The following is a 22580-nucleotide window of genomic DNA, read 5'->3' on the forward strand; positions in this document are numbered from 1 at the left end:
TCTTTGTCATTTTGTTTGCTGAGGAGAGAAACATGAAACCAAAAAATCCATCCATGACTTGATTTCATCCTTCCTGCCATTAATTTAGTAGGTGATATCGAAGTGTATTCCTTCAAAATAGTTTACCTTTTATAGTATTTCCAGAAAGGATTTAGTCTCCAATGGCAAATAGAAGACTGCTCTACGTTCACCAGTACAGCACCCCCTGGGCCTCCTGCTGCCAGTATAGCTTCTTTCAAAGAAGAAAGCCATGGAGAAGTGAGTCCCTCCCCAACACCATCCAGTGAGTGGGAAGAGACCCCACTCATCTTTACTGTCAGGCAAAATATGAACATGGGAGCCAGAGGCACACCCAAACGGACCTGGGGTAGTTTATTTCTAGAACAGTGAATGACAAAAACATGTGTTCAGGCCTACTCGGTAAACCCTTTGCACCTGGAGGCTGTAGGGACACACCCAGGGGCCTGTGAGACTTCAGAACCTGCCCTCTTGCAGTTCCAAGGGAGATTCTGTCCCATCTGTTGAGTATCAGTTCGTGGTTTCTGTTTTTTTACCTCTTTTCATTTGGTCATATTTTGCTTTTAGCCTCAATAGAAACAAGCAAAATTATTTGACTCAATGGCAGATCCTGTTCTAGAACATTCTACAAAAACTGTAGTTGCCAAGTTTTCATGGAAATCCACTTGTTGCCATATATTATATTGGAGGAGAGAACAGGTGTGAGCTGATGACACATGTTTGATGATTCAGTTATTGTACCTGATAATGGTGATGAGGGCAATTATCATCAGCAGCAACCTAGCCTCCATTTATGAAGCTCTCACCACATGGCAGATACTGTGCTGAGCATTTCACATTATTTTATGAAATCCTCATATAACTGTCTTGGGCAGTTAATGTTATTATCCCCACTTTACAGATAAGGAGGTGGTGCTAGTGGTAAAGAAACTGCTTGCCAATGCAGGAGTCATAAGAGACGTGGGTTTGATCCCTGGATCTGGAAGATCCCCCGGAGAAGGGCATGGCAACCCACTCCAGTATTCTTATCTGGAGAATCCCATGGACAGAGGAGCCTGGCAGGCTACAGTCCACGGGGTCACAAAAAGTCAGACATGACTGAAGCGACTTTAGCATGCATGTACACACAGATAAGGAAGGTGTAAATTCACAGCACAAGTTAATGTGTATAAAAATTAAGTATAAAACTGCATAATAGGATGAATGAAGATGGACCAGAAAGAATAAGCTTTGAAATCATGGAAACCTGAGCTCAGAACTAGAAAGACTTGAGCTCAGATTTCTGCTTTCTCCTGTTTCAGTTCTTTAGCCATGATCAGGTCCCATAAATGTTCTTTGAGCCTGGAATTTTCTGTAAACTGACAATCACTGCCCTGATGAGATGTTGTTGATATAAAATTCCCTGAACACAGCAGGGCTGACTAAATGGTGGTTGTGAGGATAGCGGTGGTATTCTGACTGCAGGAGAAGAAATGTAAGGAAACAACGTGTACCTGCAAATAATCTAGAAAGAGTCATGTAGAATAAGGATTCAGTTCAGTTCAGTTCAGTTGCTCAGTCATGTCTGACTGTTTGCTACCCCATGAACCGCAGCACGCCATGCCTCCCTGTCCATCACCAACTCCTAGAGTCCACCCAAACCCATGTCCATCAAGTTGGTGATGCCATTCAACCATCTCATCCTCTGTCATCCCCTTCTCCTCCTGCCCTCAATCTTTCCCAGCATCAGGGTCTTTTCCAATGAGTCAGCTCTTCGCATAACATGGCCCAAAGTATTGGAGTTTCAGCTTCAAAATCAGTCCTTCCAATGAACACCCAGGACTGATCTCCTTTAGGATGGACTGGTTGGGTCTCCTTGTAGTCCAAGGGACTCTCAAGAGTCTTCTCCAAAACCACAGTTCAAAAGCATCAGTTCATCGGTGCTAAGCTTTCTTTATAGTCCAACACTCACATCCATACATGACCACTGGAAAAATCATAGCCTTGACTAGACAGACCTTTGTTGGTAATGTCTCTGCTTCTTAATATGCTGTCTAGGTTGGTCATAACTTTCCTTCCAAGGAGTAAGCGTCTTTTAATTTCATGGCTGTCATCACCATCTGCAGTGATCTTGGAGCCCAGAAAAATAGTCAGCCACTGTTTCCACTGTTTCCCCATCTATCTGCCATGAAGTGATGGGACCAGATGCCATGATCTTAGTTTTCTGAATGTTGAGCTTTAAGCCAACTTCTTCACTCTCCTCTTTCACTTTCATCGTGAGGCTCTCTTTAGTTCTTCTTCACTTTCTGCCATAAGGGTGGTGTCATCTGCATATCTGAGGTTATTGATATTTCTCCTGGCAATCTTGATTCCAGCTTGTGCTTCATCCAGCCCAGTGCTTCTCATGATGTACTCTGTATATAAGTTAAATAAGCAGGGTGACAATATACAGCCTTGACGTACTCCTTTTCCTATTTGGAACCAGTCTGTTGTTCTATGTCCAGTTCTAACTGTTGCTTCCTGACCTGCCCCCAAGGTCAGGGGCGGCGGCCAAGAGGATAAGAATAGACTCATTTTATGTAGCTCCTTTATGGTTTTATAATGTGCTAGTTTCTGCTGTTGAACAAAGTGAATCAGCTATATGTATTCATATATCCCCTCCCTCTTGGACTCTGCAGCATCCCATCCGTCTAGGTCATCATGGAGCACCAAGCTGAGCTCACTGTGTTATGCAGCAGGTTCCTGCTAGCTATCTGTTTTACACATGATAGTGTATATGTATCAGTCCTAATCTCCTGATTCCTCCCACCCTGCCCTCCCTCGACTGTGTCCACAAGTTCGTTCTTTACATCTGTATCTCTATTCCTACCCTGCAAATAGGTTCATCCATACAGCTTTTGTAGATTCCACATTTATGCATTAACATTAGACATTTGTTTTTCTCTTTCTGACTTACTTCACCCTGTATGACAGACTCTAGGTCGATCTACATCTCTACAAATGACCTAATTTCATTCCTTTTTATGGTTGAGTAATATTCCATTGTATGTATGTTCCACATCTCCTTCATCCATTCATCTGTTAATGGACATTTATATTGCTTCCATGTCCTGGATATTGCTGCAAATAGTGCTGCAATGAACATTGGGGTGCATGTGTTGTTTTGAATTATGGTTTTCTCAGCGTATATGCCCAGGAATGGGACTCTTGGGTCATATGGTAGTTCTATATCTAGTTTTTTTGAGAAGCTTTCATACTGTTATCCATAATGGCTGTATCAATTTATATTTCCTCCAACAGTGCAAGAGGGTTCCCTTTTCTCCACACTCTCTCTAGCATTTATTGTTTGTAGATTTTTTTGATGATGGCCATACTGTATTTTAGGTAACTTTATGGGTAGATTTTGATGCAAATATTTGTACAGTTTATTGGAATTGACAAATAGAAGAAAGAGAGATTTTGAGAGCTTTCTTTGAACTAGAGACTAATATCCTTCCTGGGCTGTAAATTGTACGGTTGGTGCTGGGAGATTTCCACCAAAGATGTTGAGTCAGAGATTCTTCTTTTCTGGGAGGATGGGCTTAATGATGGGATGTTGAGGATGCTGGCTAGTTAATACACTTTGATCCTTATGTATAAGGCAATGTAATAAAATCTGAATATGTATCTGCAATTATGGTCCATATAGGTATCTTTTGAGATAAAACTGTTATCTCCCCATGGCTTAGATGAGGAACTAGAGGCTTATAGAAATTCTGTTACTTTAGGGAGGGAGGAACCAGGATTCAAGCCTCCATTCTGACTCCAGGTCAGAGCACTCCTATTTTAAGATTCTAAATATGACACTAATAGCACTTGGGTACTGAACACCACAAAGAAGGTTGAGTGCTGACGAATTGACACTTTCAAAATGTGGTGCTAGAGAAGACTCTTCAGAGTGCCTTGGACTGCAAGGAGATTAAACCAGTCAATCCTAAAGGAAATCAACCCTGAATATTCATTGGAAGGACTGATGCTGAAGCGGAAGCTCCAATACTTTGGCCACCTGATGCAAAGAACTGACTCATTGGAAAAGACCCTGATGCTGGGAAAGATTGAGGGCAGGAGGAGAAGGGGATGGCAGAGGATGAGATGGTTATATAACATCACCAACTCAATGGCCATGAATATGATCAAACTCTGGGAGAGAGTGAGGACAGAGGAGCCAGGCATGTTACAGTTCATGGGGTCCAAAGAGTCGGACACAACTTAGCAACTGAACAGCACCAGCAACAATTGAGCACTTACTATGTACTAGATGGTTTACATTTTATTATGTTCTTCCCTCAGATACTTGCTAAGTTTGAAGAAATGTAAAGGCTTCACAGGTGGCTCAGTGGTAAAGAGTCCAAGTCCCAGTGCAGAAGATTGGGTTTGATCACTAGGTAGGTAAGATCCCCTGGAGAAGTAATAGGAAACTCACTCCAGTATTCTTGTCTGGAGAATCCCATGGACAGAGGAGCCTGTTGGGCTACAGTCCATGGGGTCACAGAGAGTCGGACATGACTGAAGTGACTGAGCACATACGCACACATTTCCACACCCACTTTGGGAATGCAAGATGCATTTGAAGTCTACATGTTTTTTTAATTTGCCAGTGATGCCTTTCAGTTCAGTTCAGTTCAGTCGCTCAGTCATGTCTGACTGTTTGTGACCCCATGAGCCACAGCATGCCAGGCCTCCCTGTCCATCACCAACTCCCAAAGTTCACCCAAACTCATGTCCATTGAGTCAGTGATGCCATTCAACCATCTCATCCTCTGTCGTCCCTTTCTCCTCCTGCCCTCAATCTTTCCCAGCATCAGGGCCTTTTCAAATGAGTCAGCTTTTCGCATCAGGTGGCCAAAGTATTGGAGCTTCAGTTTCAACATCAGTCCTTCCAGTGAATACCCATGACTGATCTCCTTGTAGTCCAAGGGACTCTCAAGAGTCTTCTCCAACACCATAGTTCAAAAACATCAATTCTTCGGCACTCAGCTTTCTTTATAGTCCAACTCTCACATCCTCACATGACCACTGGAAAAACCATAGCCTTGACTAGATGGACCTTTTGTTGACAAAGTAATGTCTCTGCTTTTTAATATGCTGTCTAGGTTCCTCATAACTTTCCCTCCAAGAAGTAATCGTCTTTTAATTTTATGGCTGCCATCACCATCTGCAGTGATTTTGGAGCCCCCCAAAGAATAACGTCAGCCACTGTTTCTACTGTTTCCCTATCTATTTGCCCTGAAGTGATGGGACCGGATGCCATGAACTTAGTTTTCTGAATGTTGAGCTTTAAGCCAACTTTTTCACTCTCCTCTTTCACTTTCATCAAGAGGTTCTTCAGTTCTTCTTCACTTTCTGCCATAAGGATGGTGTCATCTGCATATCTGAGGTTATTGATATTTCTCCCGGCAATCTTGATTCCAACTTGTGCTTCCTCCAGCCCCGCGTTTCTCATGATGTACTCTACATATAAGTTAAATAAGCAGAGTGACAATATACAGCCTTGACATACTCCTTTTCCTATTTGGAACCAGGCTGTTGTTCCATGTTCAGTTCTAACTGTTGCTTCCTGACCTGCATACAGATTTCTCAAGAGGTGGGTCAGGTGGTCTGGTATTCCCATCTCTTTCAGAATTTTCCATAGTTTGTTGTGATCCACACAGTCAAAGGCTTTGGCATAGTCAATAAAGCAGAAGTAGATGTTTTTCTGGAACTCTCTTGCTTTTTCAATGATCCAGCAGATGTTGGCAATTTGATTTGTGGTTCCTCTGCCTTTTCTAAAACCAGCTGAATATCTGGAAGTTCAAGTATTGCTGAAGCCTGGCTTGGAGAATTTTGAGCATTACTTTGCTAGCGTGTGAGATGAGTGCAATTGTGCAGTAGCTTGAACATTCTTTGGCACTGGAATGAAAACTGACCTTTTCCAGTCCTGTGACCACTGCTGAGTTTTCCAAATTTGCTGGTATATTGAGTGCAGCACTTTCACAGCATCATCTTTTAGGATTTGAAATAGTGCCACTGGAATTCCATCACCTCCACTAGCTTTGTTCATAGTGATGCTTCCTAAGGCGCACTTGACTTCACATTCCAGGATGTCTGGCTCTAGGTGAGTGATCACACCATCATAATTATCTGGGTCATGAAGATCTCTTTTGTATAGTTCTTCCGCGTATTCTTGCCCCCTCTTCTTAATATCTTCTGCTTCTGTTAGGTCCCTACCATTTCTGTCCTTTATTGAGCCCATCTTTGCACAAAATATTCCCTTGGTATCTCTACTTTTCTTGAGGAGATCTCTAGTCTTTCCCATTCTATTGTTTTCCTCTATTTCTTTCCATTGATCAGTGAAGAAGGCTTTCTTATCTATCCTTGCTATTCTTTGGAACTCTGTATTGAGATGCTTATATTTATCCTTTTCACTTCCCTTCTTTTCACAGCTATTTGTAAGGCCTCCTCAGACAGCCATTTTGCCTTTTTTGCATTTCTTTTTCTTGGGGATGGTCTTGATCCCTATCTCCTGTACAATGTCACAAACCTCTGTCCATAGTTCATCAGGCACTCTGTCTATCAGATCTAGTCCCTTAAATCTATTTCTCACTTCCACTGTATAATCATAAGGGATTTGATTTAGGTCATACCTGAATGGTCTAGTGGTTTTCCCCACTTTCTTCAATTTCAGCCTGAATTTGGCAATAAGGAGTTCATGATCTGAGCCACAGTCAGCTCCCAGTTTTGTTTTTGCTGACTGTATAGAGCTTCTCCCTCTTTGGCTGCAAAGAATATAATCAATCTGATTTCGGTGTTAGCCATCTGGTGATGCCTTGTGTTGTTCCAAATAATTGAGCCATTTGCATGCTAGTCAAAGTCCTTTAAAAGCTCATAGAAAGAGATTTAAAGCATGTTAGTTATCTTAATATACGACTGAAGAATTAGCTTTTAATTTGCATAGGTCAATGGACAGGATTTCTTAAATAAAAATGGGGTTTTTTTGCACTTGTTACATGGCATGTGGGATGTTAGTTCCCCAACCAGGGGTTGAACCTGTGCCCCCTGCATTTGAAGTGGGGATTCTTAACCACTGGACTGCCAGGAAAGTCCCCCGAAAATGATCTTATATGTATGACATATATTAAGATTTGATATATATATATATATATATCTACATAGAAATGCATGTGTTGTATATATATATATTGCTTGAATAAAGAAAAAAATCAAACCTATTATTAGTATATATGTATGCCTTGTGTAGAGCCAACATCTGATTGAAACACTGTTTTAATTTTCCCATGGTTTGACATTTCTAATAAAACTCATGAAATAATTGCCTCTTGGATTTTAAATTGTCAGTCATAGTCTAAATGGGTTGTAAAATTGTTTGTTTTTCCATGACCTGTAACTCCAGAGTAATTTCAATTCAAAACATTTCCCCAAGTTTCAAATATGATGCTTTATTTTAGTCACTCATTCTTCCCTCTCCTAGAAGTTTCGAATTGTTTTCCTTGAAATTAAAAGTTTTAAGAGGATTCTGTAAAAATTATTTTGGGGGGAGGAGGTTCTTTCAAACAATAGGAAAGGAATAGATAGCACTTCATTTTCTTGAAGAAACATGGGAAACACATGAGCATAATGTCAGGGGATTTTAAAAATTTTCCCTCAGCTTGTTACAAACGTCGTGGATTTCTAAAACATCCAGTTATCAGGAGAGTTCTTTTCTTTTTCCTTTTTAAGTTTTAGCGGGGCGGGTAAATTCCTCACACTTGAGCGCCACTCTGGTTCTCCTTTGCCTTCTAGGTCTTATTCTGAGGCCTTGTGCTGCCATTGGCCTCTTCCGGAGAAGCCAGACCCCCTTTGCTTCGCCCAGAGTCTCCTGGAGTTCCTCAGAACTGGAGTTGGTGGGGAAGACAGCAGCCCCAGTAGGTACACCGACCCGCAAACCTAGATTCCCAAAGCCGGCTCCCAGGCGCGCCCGGAAATCCAGTCCGAATAGGCGCAGTTGCCATGGCACCTAAGATGCTCCCCAAGCATCCTCATCCCCGCCCCCGGGACAGACGCCTCCTTCCACCGCAGTCTGGCAGGAGCGCCCCTTCCTGGATTTGCTAGTACTCCTACCCATCTCCCCTCCAAGAGGTTAATCAAGGTTTGGTCCTTCCCCACTCCCGCCCATACGCGTTTCCATACTGTTTGTTCACAGGCCCCTCCCAGGCCGGGGGTGAATGCTCACTTACGCTGACCGCTGCGAAGGAATTGTTCGTGAGTGCTGCCTATCTTCAAATCAATGCCTGCCCAGAACAACAGAAAGGGCCTCAGATGTACTGGTTTCCACAGAACCATTGTCAGGCTTCACAGAGGCCGTCTTGAACCTAATAAATAATGTCAAAAGTCTCTATCGCAGCCAAAAAATGTTCCTTTTGAAGCATTTCTAATAGTATTTTTGTTCCGCGGTGTCTCCCAGTGTCACAAAGAATTTGCACCTCACAGTGGGGATGGGGTGCATCGCGTGCCACTTCGCCATGTGCCGGCAGGGATGGGCCCGCCCCGCTTTGTTCTGCTCCCCCAGCTAAACGGTTTCACTTGCCAACTTGGGCTCAGTTTAAGGATGTTTTCTAGGGGCCTTTTGAGTCTCTAAACAGAGGTTTGGAAAACATAATTGAATGTCTGTAATTTAATAGTTAACATGAAATTTGATTACTCCCCATGTGCCTAGGGGAATTCTTCAGGCTATATTAAGGTTTTTATGTCAGAAACCTGAAGCTAGAACCTCTTTGGAGGCCCCAGAGACACATGGAACTAAGCTTAATTCAGAAGAGACACTTAGGGAACCTTTAGATCAACTTGTGGTTTTAGGCAGTGTTTTCGATTTTGGTTTAAGGTCGGTTAAACATAACAGTTTTTCACTGTGAGGCAATGCAGAAACTAATTTAGCAAATGATTTTGAGTTAGTTTTTTCTCTTTTTAATGTACTGTTTTTTCACAGAAACACAAGTCAGTGTTACCACGACTTTCACACACAGTTTGAATTGCAAGTTTCTTGCCATTTTTCCACAAACTTGGATTTATAGAATTTGATACATGGAGGCTGTAAAATCTTACTGCATTTTCCCCTTCAGTTCAATATATATAAAATATATATAAAGCACGTATACTACCATATGTATACTATATGTAGTATGTCTACATTTACGTGATCAGGGAACTCTGGTGTGGTGTGTATTTTTTTTAATATAATGCCTATAAATACCTTGGACACTAGTGTCTGTGGAATGCATTTGAGACAACATGACTCAAAACTCTATCTAAATATACTAGAATCCATGTAAACCAGTAGAGCTCAAAGTAAAGGCTTCTTTGCAAAAAAGTGAGGTAAGAATCAAAGCTAAAGAAAGCAGTCCTTCATAAATACCTCCAGAAACCCATTCTTCCTTGGAGGAAATGTAATGAGCTGTCTTAATTTACCTCATTTTGGATGCATATGGTTGGGAGTTTAGTTGGTCTAACTATGACCATAGTTTAGATAGTGATGGTAAAGAACATTTGCAGTTTTGACTGTCATGGTTATGGGGTACGGGTGTTCAGGTCTTTCTGAGAGGCACTAGAACTTAGACAAAAATGCCCCAAGGTCAGCGTAGTTAAATCTTTCTTACTGTCATTTTTTTCTGAAAATAATGTTGATTTGAACAATTGTAATTGAGTAAGAATCAATATTAAGAAATAAATAATACGTGTATTTGCATTTGAAGTGTGACTGAGGACTAGAACGAGGTCCTGTAGTATAAAATCATTGTTGCTAAGGTTTTGGGTTACAGCTTGCTTCTATTTTTTCAGGGGTATGTGATTTGATTTAAGGGATATTTATTACCACATGCTATAATAGTCTTCCTAAGAAGATAATGTGTCACTTTGGGGGAAAAAAAGTTTTTCTGAAAGTTTTGTTGAAAAATAGTGATAAGTTTTAAAAACTAGTACATGGAAGAAACAAAGTATTTAAGAGTATCTCTAGTGAACAATGTTTACAAGTAAGGAATCCTTTTTAATATGTAGGATAAGTAATAGTTATGACAGATAATGTTTCCTGAGTGTGTATTTTATATTAGAGACTGTTCTAAGCATTTAGAATATATTAATTCATTTAAGTCCTCAAAAATGGTTTCATGAAGTAGTTACTATTGCTATTAATGCTATTTCACATATGAGGAAACTTTATTATTAATGGTTATATATACATTTGTATATTTGAAGCTTATAATTATACATGCTTACTGACTCAGTTGTGTCTGACTCTTTGCTACCCTGTGGACTGTTGCCCGCCAGGCTCCTCTATCCATGGGATTCTCCAGACAAGAAAACTGGAATGGGTTGCCATGCCCTCCTCCAGGGTCTCTTCCCAACCCAGGTTTCCTGCATTGCAAGCAGATTCTTTACTGTCTGAGCTACCAGGGAAGCTTTCTATGTGATATTATTATACACTGTACAATATTTTCTGTATATAAGCCATATTATTGTATACTGTGTCATTAGAACTATTATATAAGTACAATGAATATATGTGCATATTCTATCTATATAGATATCATATATAAGTTAGTTTTTATTTCATGCTGTTGGTACCTAAGTGAGGTAAGTCTCGAAACTCTACTTATATCCCTCTCTTCCTTGTAACAAAGTGGAGAGTAGGAGGTGAGTGTTGTGAGTTGATGACATATGATATGTTTGAACACTTTGAAGAGCAGAGATGATCATCACACAGTCCTTTTTGTGTGAAGCAACATCATCTCTGTGAACGAAGTCTCAGAAACTTAAGAAAGGTAAGGTGGTTTTGAGGTTTGTTAAAGATGGTAGCACTTTCCAAGATTACTGGAGCTGACCTGCATCAAAGTGGTGGAAGGGACGGGACATCGTAGAGGGAGAGGTAAGGAAGAATTCAGGAGCTGGGCTGACGTGGATCTGAAGAGCCGGGAGGACGTGCCTGTAAATGTGATCTGAACTTAGCGCCTCGTCTCTCTATCCTTTGGCTGCAGTATCTTCTCGGTTAAATTGGGGTAACGTTTTGTTTACTGCAAGGGATACTTTGGGGATCAAGTTTCTATCAAAGCAAGGCGTTTTGAAAAGCACAACTGCCGTGCAAATGCAAATAATTATTTTGTGACTAGTATAGACAATGGTGGTGGTGGTTTAGTCACCCAGTTGTGTCTGACTCTTTGCAATCCCGTGGACTGTAGCCCGTCAGACTCCTCTGTCCATGGGATTCTCCAAGCAAGAATACTGGAGCAGGTTGCCATTTCCTCCTACAAGTATCAACAATAATTAGCTCAAATATCACCATCAGTTACACAGGGCTAATGGAAGGCTTCTAGATCCAGCTGCCTTATACTAACAGTGAGTATTATTTCTGGTGACCAGGTAATCTTGTCTCTATATTCTTTGCCTTCATCAGAGCATTGTGGGGTTAAGTAGTACTGTAGTATCTCTTTTATTGATGGGGAAACAGACAAAGCAATTTGTTCAGACAGTGACTTCCTCCAACACTCATGTTCACAAGCATTCTGTATTTTAAAAATGAAGTAAATAGTTGATGAATTAACAAAATGTTTCATTAAGAACCCTCAGTTTAGAAGAGTTCAGAGTACAAAATGACAGTCGGCAGTATCTACCATCACAAGTAACCTTGTTTTTAAAGGTGGTTTTAAACTTAAAAAAAAAAAAATTTCTTGGCTGTGACACATGGCCTGTGGGATCTTAGTTCCCTGACCATGGTTTGAACCCACGTTACCTGCATTGGAAGGTGGGTTCTTAACCATGGAACCACCAGGAAAGTCCCCCCAAGTTTTTTTTTTTTTTAAGAATGATTCCAGTTGTAAGTGTATTTCATAATGAAAGAACCTTCTCACAATTCTCATGTTTTGCCTCTGTAGTTAGTCAGTTTCCAAAGCTTAAAGATTTGACAATCACAGATAATTTAATATACTTACATAGCAAACTCATTAAAGAAGAGAAAGGGCTGCATTTCATTTTGAAATTTACCTTTTAAGTAGACTATTTAGGAATGGATTATCTTTAGATTTCAGGGGATAAGGTTGAATTTTGAAATATCTTTAAAGATTAATATTTTAAGATTAAAGTTGAAACTTCAGTCTTACTGTTAGTCATACTACATTAACAGTACTCTTTTCTCCAAAGCTATTCACAATGATTTATACTTACTCATAAAAGTAATTACTGATACTCGGTGTTTAGCGAGTCCTTATTCTGTGCCAAGCACAGTTCTGATTCCTTTATTATAGTATTTTTCCATCCTCCTTTTAAAAAAGTGTTTTGTTTTGCTTTTTGCCACAAAGGTTTGTCCATCATTCTTGCTTGGTCTCTTTTGTTTATTTTTAGCAACTTTATTGAGATATAATTTGTACACTATACAAGTCATCCATTTTAAGTGTACAGTACACTGGTTTTTAGTATATTGAAAAATACGTGCAGCCATCATCATGGTAAATTTTACATTTCACCCACTCAAACAGAAACTCTGTACTCTTTAGCTATCATCTTTCTGTTCTCTCCTTCTCCACTCTCCAGCTCTGAACAATCACTAATTTGCTTTCTGTCTCTATGGATTTCCGTATTCTGGGAATTTAATATGAATGGAATTATATAATATGTGATCTTTTGTGACTGGCTTCCTCCACTTAACATAATTTTTCAATATTCTTCCATGTTATAGGATGTCAATATGCTATTCCTTTTTATGACTGAATGATATTCCACTATGTGGCTAGACAACATTTTGTTTTTCCATTGGCATTATTTCCACTATTTGACTATTATGAATGATGCTGTGATAAACTTGTGTGTACAAGTTTTTGTGTAGATGTGTTTTCATTTCTCCTGGATGCGTCTCTCCTTTAATCCTCCCAATATTTCTGATGGCCTGTTGCTGTTACCTCTTTTCACACAAGTGGAAACTGACAAGAGGGAGGTTAAGTTACTCGTCCAGAGTCACATGGCCTAAACAAGGCAGAATCATAGAGCTGGGCTGATTCAGATCTTCCTTGTTACTTCTCTTTAGATCATCTTTGCTCCGATGGGTTCTGAGACTTTCCTATTAAAGATATCTAAGAAATTGCACAAAAGAAATAACTACTATTTAAATATATCCACCCACCCAGCCTTTACCTATCATCTGACTACATGACAAACACATTTCCCAAAGTGCATCTAGAAAATAAAACTTAACAAATGCAATAGCCAGCATGGAATTAACACCACTTGTATACATTATTCTTGGAAAAGTCACATTTTTCTCACTTTGCCCTAAATTACACTTATCTTCTTAATACACAGTGTGAATGGATATTTGGAATGGCAAAGACCATCCCCAATCATGTCTATTAATTAATCCTCTTGGGGTAGATTCTCTTCCTTCCTAATTCCTCTTTGGGATAAAATCAGTATTGCATGTTAGTTTCTTTCTTCCCACACCTCCTCTAGGTTAAAGTTGAATTCTTTGAGATTGAGATTTTTTTTTGTGTGTGTGACTTTAACAATGTCCTCTTCGCATGTCCTTGCATAGGGCCAACAATTGCTTGTTGACCCATTTTAACCTCTTTTGAGCGTCATCTTCAAAGTGTAACTGTCCTTGACAATGAAAGAGACCTTCCTATTGTCTGGTCCTTCCAGGCAAGCTATAGGATGGAGCTAAATGGCTTTCAGATGGAGGAGTTGACCAGAGGAAGGAGACAAAGTAAGCTGTTGTTCCTGAGTGACTTTGCGAAAGTTTCCCTTTTCTCTCTTAGAATGGTGCCTTTCTATAGAAGATGACAGACGTTTTGACAGGTGCAATATGCTTTGAACTGTTGTGTCCGAAAATTCTTTTGTCTTGGATTTTCCCAGCAGAGTGGTACATCTTGGGATGCTGATATGCATATTGTTTGCTTTTCATTTACTGTGGCGAAGTCTTCCTTCTCGCTTCCCCTCCACCTCTCTTTATAGGCCCTTTGCATGCATGTCACTAACCCAGATGGGAAGACAAGTATTGGTGCAGAAGCTTCTCCCTAACCTCCCCCAGCCTCCCCCTTTTTTTTTCTCAAAATGGAAATCACTTCTTGCATAGTTTTCTCATTATTGTTAGAAAAAAAGAAAAAGAAATTACTTAGAAGGAGACAAAAAACAGTGACACATCAGAGGCAATGACTGATAAATTAAAACCCTAATATGAATAGTACCTATGGACCATGTGTCAGGTACTGTTCTAAGACCTTGACCTGAATTGTCTACTGTGGAAAAAAGTGAAAATTGTCTATGGTCTAATAAACCCAGTCACAATTACTATTTACATTTTGGAGCATATCTTTTAATACTTTTTTCTTAACATATTGCATCTGTGTACTCTTTTTGCAAAAATGAGCTCATTCTGCATACATTGTTCTATAAGCTGATTTTCCTCCCTATCACACTGAACTGTGGCTACCTTTGCAATATCATTAAATAGTGACCTTTATTGCTGTTTCAAAGACCTACAGAGAATTTCATTGCATAGTCGTAATGCAATTCGCCAATTCATTGTTTTGGGACATTTTAGTGACTTGCAGATGTCACTATTAGCAAATATTTTTGTAATTAATATGATGAATATATCTTACATGTTCTTATTTGTATTATTTTGACTATTTTTATGCTATAAATTCCTAAATGTGGAAGGCTGGTTGAAATGCATGCAAGATTTAACTTTTGCTTCTCTTTTGCCCTTGTCAGAAAGATTCCAAAGTATTTCACTGGACATGCTCTCTGACTTCCAGAACTTAAAGAACTGGTGATATTAGAAAAGATTTAGCCTAAACTAAAAATACACACCAGAGATCCTAAACTAAATCATTTTGCGTCTTCATCTTTTGTCATGGTAAAATTGATCTGCACAGATTTTTCTACTTTGGTATAAGTGTGGGAAAGTATTTATTTGACAAATTAGAGGACTTCTCTTGTTTTAGGGACTAAACTGGGGACTTCCAAGCAGTAACTGTTCCATATCTAGGTGGATATGGAAGCAGAACCTTAATATGACCCAATTTGTTTCTCTGGATGGTATTTTGGGTATTTCTGTTAAATGTGGTTGTTGCCCAGCATCTTGTCCCAAGTATGACTAAAAAGAACAGCCTGAACCAATGTAGGAGGGAATTGTTTATTAAATAAAATTGCCCTAGCTTCTGTAATACATGATTTTACTTTTTAAATTTTTCCTTAGTGCTCAAAATTTTTAGAATCAGAGGAAGAATGTTCTAAATCTCCATTTTTATTTAGAGAGGCAGTTTTGGATTTTGCTAACATAAGAAATACTTAAAGATAATGTTGAGATGTTCAGTTATCTACCTCTCAGAAGCATCTAAAGATACTCTTACAAATAGTTGAAGGACCTTAGCATATGAGCAATAACAAACAGAAGTCAAAGACGGTCAAGATGTGTCCAAGTCTGACATAATAGTGACTATTTATGCTTACAGAGCATCTGAAAAATCAAAATACTGTGCCCTGTGGAAAATGATGAAACACAGCATCTATGATTTAGATTGAAAAAACAAAAAAGGACAAGAATAAATTTAAATGCGTATGGAAATAATGAGTAAAGGTACTTGTAATTTTCAAGTAAGGACACATTAAGTAAAACTGGGTAATCTGCTAAAATGTGATTTTTATTTCCAATTTGTTTTTCTTGTAAAGCTTATCTTGTTTACTTGGTAACACCACCCCTGTCAACACACACACACACACACACACACACACACACACACGCTTTCCCACCCACCTCTGGGTTTTTTACTTTATTTTACTCAGTGGCTCTCCACAGTCTAAACTGAACCCTGGCTATGAAAAATCAGCATAGGTTATGAATTCGGCTAAGTGGGAAGAGTTACAAAGTCACTTCTGCTTTCGTTTAAGCAGCAGGATGCTGGCCGTTTGGCCGGCCGTGGGTCATGTGATCTGCTGACCTCTATCTGGGTTCCGTGACTCTGCCTAGTAACAATTGATTAATGGTGTATGGCGACTTTGAGAGCAGATCTCATCAGTTCCCCTGAGTGTGAAGACTTCCTCATTATCTTAGACCTTTCACTGCTGCCCTTAGGAAATTTTACTCACAAATTAGGTGGAACAAAGTCTTCTCAAAGAAAATTATTTTCGGTGTTTGGTCATCGGGGAGCAGAAGGCTTGATGGTCATTTACTGCATTGAAAAGGGGAGTGGGAGGCAAGTGATAATTACAGGACCCAGACAGCATTCAGGCTTCCTCCCTCTGTGCGCCAGGGCTGGGTTTTTAGAAGAAGCTATGTGAAAAAACAAACAACTGCAACAACAAACTTGTCACTCCAGTGGACGAGTTGGCCTCAAACAGTTTTTTGGTGGGGCATGGTGGGATAGGATATTGATGTTTGTGCTGGCATAGAGGTTATGAGCACATTTGTTTCTTGAGCTTTAACGTCCAAGAGCTGCCTGGATTCATTTCGGGGACTGCTGGTTGTCTACCCAATAAGTACTGTCTACTTCTCAGGAACAGAACCCAGTTTTACTTAAGGCAACAATGTGCCAGGTTGAGTGTTCACATCTCCATACTTCCCTGCAGCTAGAGTAGCTGTGTTAACAGCCTGTTCTGCTCAACTAGTTATAAATAGAGTTCTACTGGAAAAGCTACCATTTTCTGGATAAAAAAAGGACCAGATTTGGTTACATGTCTTTCGTCTCTGATGGGCTTCCCTGGTGGCTCAGATGGTAAAGAAGCTGCTTCCAGTGCTGGAGACCTGGGTTTGATCCTTGTGTTAGGAAGATCTCCTGGAGAAGGGAATGGCAACCCACTCCAGTATTCTTGCCTAGAAAATTCCATGGACAGAGGAGCCTGGTGGGCTACAGTCCGTGAGGCAGCAAGGAGTCAGACATGACTGAGCATGTCTGAGCACCTTTGTCTCTTGCTTTTCTGCTTCTTCCTGCTTCCTGACAGATGCAGTGCCTGGAGGCGCAGAAATCCTCTTCTGACTGTGTGGACAACAGCCACAGGTTAAGGGTGGTGCCTGTGGAATCAAGAAGGCAGCTGGGTCTTTGGGTCTGACTTCCTGGGCTGGTTATGAGCCCTGAGTTCTTTATGCTTGAATTCCTTGTTATGTAAGGAAAAATCAAACCCTTATTGGGTTAAGCCACTGAAATCTGGTTCCTATTACACACAACTGAATGCAGCCCTGATCAATGCTATTCAAATCCTGGCTGCATCATTTTCCACTTGGCTGATGCTCTCTAAACCTCACTTTCCTCATCTACCAAGTGGGTGTTGACAATAGCCGTCCCTGCCTCAGAGACTTGTTGTAAGGATGAAATGCAATAGACAATCCATGTCAAAATCATAGCGTGACATCTGACTGTGGAAGATGTTGATATAAATTAGATATTATTAGGGATTTAGCTCTGGCTGCCGTCTCCTCTGATGTACCACTATGTTTAGTCTCTCTGATATTCAAGTTAATACCGTCTTTTTTTTTTTTTTTAATACCGTCTTTTTAAGATCCAGATGATTAGATATTTATTACTGTTGGGATAGCATTTGACACATACTTATTTCCCACCTACTGTATATGTACCCAGTTCATGGACAGATTGCTAAATCAAGAAACAAGGTAGAATAAAAGCTGTTAAATATCATGGGATTATGATCTGAGAGGCTGTTTCTATTTCCAGGGGGACGGAGAAGCTGGACTTTTAAAATGCTGAAATATAGGTGATTTATTGTACAATGTTGTGTTAGCTTCAGGCATACAGCGAAGTGTGTATATATGTGTGTATGTGTGCATTTTTATATACATAAACACACACATATATGTTTGTATTCTTTTTCACATTCTTTTCCATTATGTGTTATTACAAAGTATTGAATATAATTTCCTGTGCTATACAGTAGGTCATTGCTGTTTATTTTATATATAGCAGTGTGTTCGGTCATGTCCAACTCTGTGGTTCTGTGAACCATATATAGCCTGCCAGGCTCCTCTGTCCATGAGATTTTTCAGGCAAAAATATTTGAGTGGGTAGCCATTCCCTTCTCCAGGGGGTCTTCCTGATCCAGGGATTGAACCTGCATCTCTTACATCTCCTGCATTGGCAGGCAGAGTCTTTACCACTAGCGCCACCTGGGAACCCTCTATGTAGTAGTGCGTATCTGTTAATTCCAAGTCCCTGATTTATCCGTTCCTCCCCGCTTTCCTCTTTGGTTACCATAGTTTGTTTTCTCTGTCTGTGAGTCTGTTTCTGAGAAGCAAGAATCCTCCTGCAATGCGGGAGACCTGGGTTCAATCCCTGGGTTGGGAAGATCCCCTGGGGAAGGGAAAGGCTACCCACTCCAGTATTCTTGCCTGGAGAATTCCATGGACTATACAGTCCATGGCGTCGCAGACAGTAGGACACGACTGAGCGACTTTCACTTTCTTTCAATCTGTTAATTCTGAATCCCTGATTTATCCCTTCCTCCCCCCTTTCCTCTTTGGTAACCATAGTTTGTTTCTCTGTCTGTGAGTCTATTTCTGAGAAACTAAGCATTTTCAGGGGGACACAAACCATGATTTGATCCCAGATCATTTATTTTTTACTGAATTAGAGATTTCTCTTTGTTTCCAGGGGCAAGGAATCAAGAGTTCAACTTGTGACTAAGCACACACTTTGGATTATGAAATCTTTTGAAAGCAAGGTTTGTTTATCAGGTGTTTGTGCCATTCAGAAAAACAAGGAAACTTTGGTATTTTCTGTTATTTATAACCAGAAAACTCTTGCTTATTAACTCTTTTTATGCCAGGATGGGAGGGTAAAATTATGGCAGATGGGCAGCAATTGACTCCACTAATAATCAGTTTATCTTAGGCATTTCTTTCACCTTTAGATTGTGTTTTTTGATAATAAATGTTTTTTTTTTTTAATTATAGGCTTTAGGAAACCTAAGTTCTAATTGAAATTCTGTGTTACCTTGAGTTAATTATTTACCTTCTCTGGGCCCTGGTTTCAGAGAAGACTCATTCATTACTCTGGTAATGAGAAGGACTTTCAGGGATCATGCTTTAGGATTATAAGCTATTTCTAACTTTACCAACCTCCCTCGTATACCCACGATATCCTATTTTATCTACTTCCATTTGTTTGTGACTGTCCTTTCTTTTTGCTCTCCCAAGTAGTAGCTTAGCTTAGTCCAATATGCTTCTGTATTCTGTGATTCCATCTCTTTATATCAGACCTTAGGATAGAGGGACAAATGGATCTAGAAGTTGACAGATGGTCTTGATTATAAACAGAAAGTACATATGTTTTGCCTCTATTGCATCATTACCACCATCATCACAGTCACCACCACTGTCATCATTATCACCGTTACCACCATCATCACTATCATCTAGTAGCTAAATTGTACTGATTAGTTAGTAGATGCTGGGCCCTGTACTAAGCACTTAATATATATTTCTGGCCAATGGAGCATAAAAGAAAGTCTCTCGGTCTTCTTAGGAAAGAACTACTTATTGCTGTCAAAAGGGAGGCACTTGAGAAGCAGCAGGTGTTTTTACACTGTGAAGGCAGGTCAGGAGAATTCCAGAGTTGCAGGACCAGATGCCCATCATGGCTAAACAGTTTTGTGGATTGCCCACCCCAGGCTGCTTGTTAACAGAAACATAAATACATGATTTAAGCCACTGCTGGTCAAGTTTCCTGTCCCTTGTAAGCAAAAGCATTCCAACGGATATAAATGACTACGTGCTAGACACCAAGGTAAGTCTTTTATGGTCTTTGTCCCATTTAATCTCACAGCAATTCTAAGAGGTAAGTACTGCTATTTCCCTAATTTTAGAGATGAGGAAACAAGTTGAAAAAGCTTATGTACCACATCCAAGGCACAGACTGTTAGTGACTCTCTGATGATGCCCTGTCTTCCCTGGAAGCCCTGAGTCACCTGTGGTTGCGGAGTGTCAGTATCATATCCTCGTACCTCTAAGTAGCAGGTAGATCTCCATAAGTTGGTGGGGTGATTATCGAGTGAATGCTCTGCTTTTCATTTCCAGTTCATTCCACCCTCTTTTTCATGTCGGCCTCAAGTCAATACAAGGATCACCATCAAGGGATGGTGCTTATTGATAAAACATTCTATTTTCCCCATGTTTCCAAATAGGCATGATGGAGTAAGACATAAAAATACCAAATAGTTATTTATATCATCAGCAGTGTTGCCATTTCATTTTACATTCTTAGGGGAACTGCTTAGATTAGGAACACTCAGGCATTAAGACTCGCAAGATTCATAAATTCTGTCTCAAGTCTTTGAGGAGATTCTGTCTCTTACTTTTTCCTCATCCCCAGAGTTACCTGAAAGGTGCCTTGGGTGGAGCTGGAACAAAGCTTTCAGTCTAACATGTTGTTGTTCAGTTGCTAAGTCATGTCCAACTCTGCTACTCCATGAATGGTAGCATGCCTGTCCTTCACTATTTCCCGGAGTTCGCTCAAACTCATGTCCCAACTGAATCAGTGATGCCATCCAATTAAAATGGAATTTTAACACATTATTGACTGGGGGATTTTTGCAGAAACTTATACTTGTGGAGTTAATACATCTCTGGTCAGTGATGTGCTAACAAAGTATGTATTGCATTAGAAAATTCTTTAGGTTACTCATTCTCTTTCAGCCTTAGTTTTCTGGACTTGTAAGAAGATGAACTCTTCACTAGCTCATTCTTTCCTTCTGTCGCAAAGGGTTTATTGAACAGCTACTATGTGTCAGGGAAGGTGTTAGATGCCAAGAACAGATAAAAAGAAGACATTACCTTTCTCCTTGAGGAGCATAGTGCCAGTGAGAGGGAAATATGAGGAGCTGTCAGAATGTAGAATAGGAGAAAATGGATTTATTAGGGGGTCAAAACAAAAATAAGGGTTAAAGGAAGAAGGTTTAAGGAGGAGAACTGGTTGGTCTAAGTCTGGGGAGAGGAAACAGACTAGCAGGCTTGAGACTGCATGTCTGGAGCATAGAGAGTGAGGAGATCGTGGTCAAAGATGAGGTTGAATAAATTGGTGGAGGCCAGACCCAAGAGCCTGGAGGCCTTGATAAAGATTCTGATTTTCTACTGATAGTGATGAAAAGGTGTGGAAGGGTTTTTGTTAGTCGGATACACTCTGGATACAGACCAAAGAGTGGAAGCAGGCAGTCCAGCTTTGAGGCCGTACAACCATGGTCTAGGAAGAGAATGGTGGTAACTTGGACTGGTGACTTCCCATGTAGCTCAGGGGTAAAGAATCCTCCTGCCAATGCAGGAGACTCAGGTTTGATCCCTGGGTTGGGGAGATTCCCTGGAGAAGAAAGTGGCAACTCACTTTTTGCCTGGGAAATCTCATGGACAGAGGGGTCTGGTGGGCTACAGTCCATGGGATTACAGAAGAGTCAGACATGATTGAGCGACTGAACAACAACTAAGATAGTGGTTGTGGAAATGGACAAGTGGACAGGGTCTGAGGGTACCAGCTACCAGATCTCGTCTTCTTTGTCAGCACCTCACTCTGTGCCCATGTAATATGCTGATTGCAGACTAAGGTACAGGCTAAAAGGCTAGGAAACATTTTCAGTTCCAGATGGCAAATTTGAAACATTGTTTTACGTTAAATAAAAGAGAATATGCAATCAAATGAAGCATTCATAGGACATTTTAAAGCCCTGTCGGGACTCTTGAGAGACATTTCCTGCTCAGGCCAGGAGGTTTTAGGCTCTACCTGCTGTTTCGTGGAGTGTTTGTCTGTGCACTTGTCATTTGCCTCTAAGAAGAAAGGTGCTTCTATGGAATAAAATGCTTTCCTGAGGTTTTACTAAACCCTCCCTCAGGGCAGTTTCCCCATGTAGAGCCCTTGTGACATGTCCACTTCACTACAGTGAACAGGTGAAGAGGTGGCACGTGCCATTGGTTCATCAGTAAGGACACCAGTGTGCCTGCTCTTTCGTGTGGCAGAGAAGATGGGGCACCTCACCCCAATACTGACTGACACATGCAGGGTGCCAGTCAGAGCTCAGTGCGTGGGCAGAGGTCAGCATGAGAATCTGATCCCAGCATCACTCCTCCAAGCGGTTCCACTGCCTCTGCATGTGCAGCTAGACAGACCTCATCTTGACAAACCACACAAGCCTGGCCTGTAATGTTATGTCCTTGGTTTTGTTTTGTTTTTTTTTAATCTTTTTGCTTCTTTTTTTATAGTGGAGGAAAAAAGATGATTCTTGAAAAGCATATTTTTATCAAGTGGAGGAAAAATTAATTTCTGGAAGCATATTTTGAAGTGAGTTAGTTTTATTTTCCTTTGCCATAGGAAAAGATCCAATCAATAATCAAAAATGCCTCTGAGACTTTCTATAGAAAATGTGTCCCATTTTTGTTCTTTGTAAACAAATGTATCATCTAGCCAAGGGTAGTGTTCCAGCGACAGCAATGAGAGACAGGAGAAGCTGACTTAAACCTAAGGTGTATCCTGGATACCTACTGGAGTCAGTCCAGCTGAGCTCAGCCACACCCAGCAGACCCAGAACCCAATCTA

General features: G+C 40.4%; 1 long non-coding RNA gene across 2 annotated transcripts in view; it reads left to right on the plus strand.

Annotated features, from left to right (window-relative positions):
- The window catches only part of LOC122680054, a 146959-nt gene extending 138526 nt beyond the window's left edge, over positions 1-8433 (plus strand). Inside the window, exons 3-4 of one of the 2 annotated variants that reach the window (XR_006336594.1) lie at positions 7816-7941; positions 8216-8433. This is a non-coding gene — a long non-coding RNA (uncharacterized LOC122680054). The remainder of the gene's footprint in view (positions 1-7815; positions 7942-8215) is intronic. The other variant, XR_006336593.1, reaches the window with a different exon arrangement.
- The last annotated feature ends 14147 nt before the right edge of the window (positions 8434-22580 follow it).

The sequence above is a fragment of the Cervus elaphus genome, chromosome 22 (assembly GCF_910594005.1).
Source record: "Cervus elaphus chromosome 22, mCerEla1.1, whole genome shotgun sequence".
NCBI classification, from domain to species: Eukaryota; Metazoa; Chordata; class Mammalia; order Artiodactyla; family Cervidae; genus Cervus; species Cervus elaphus.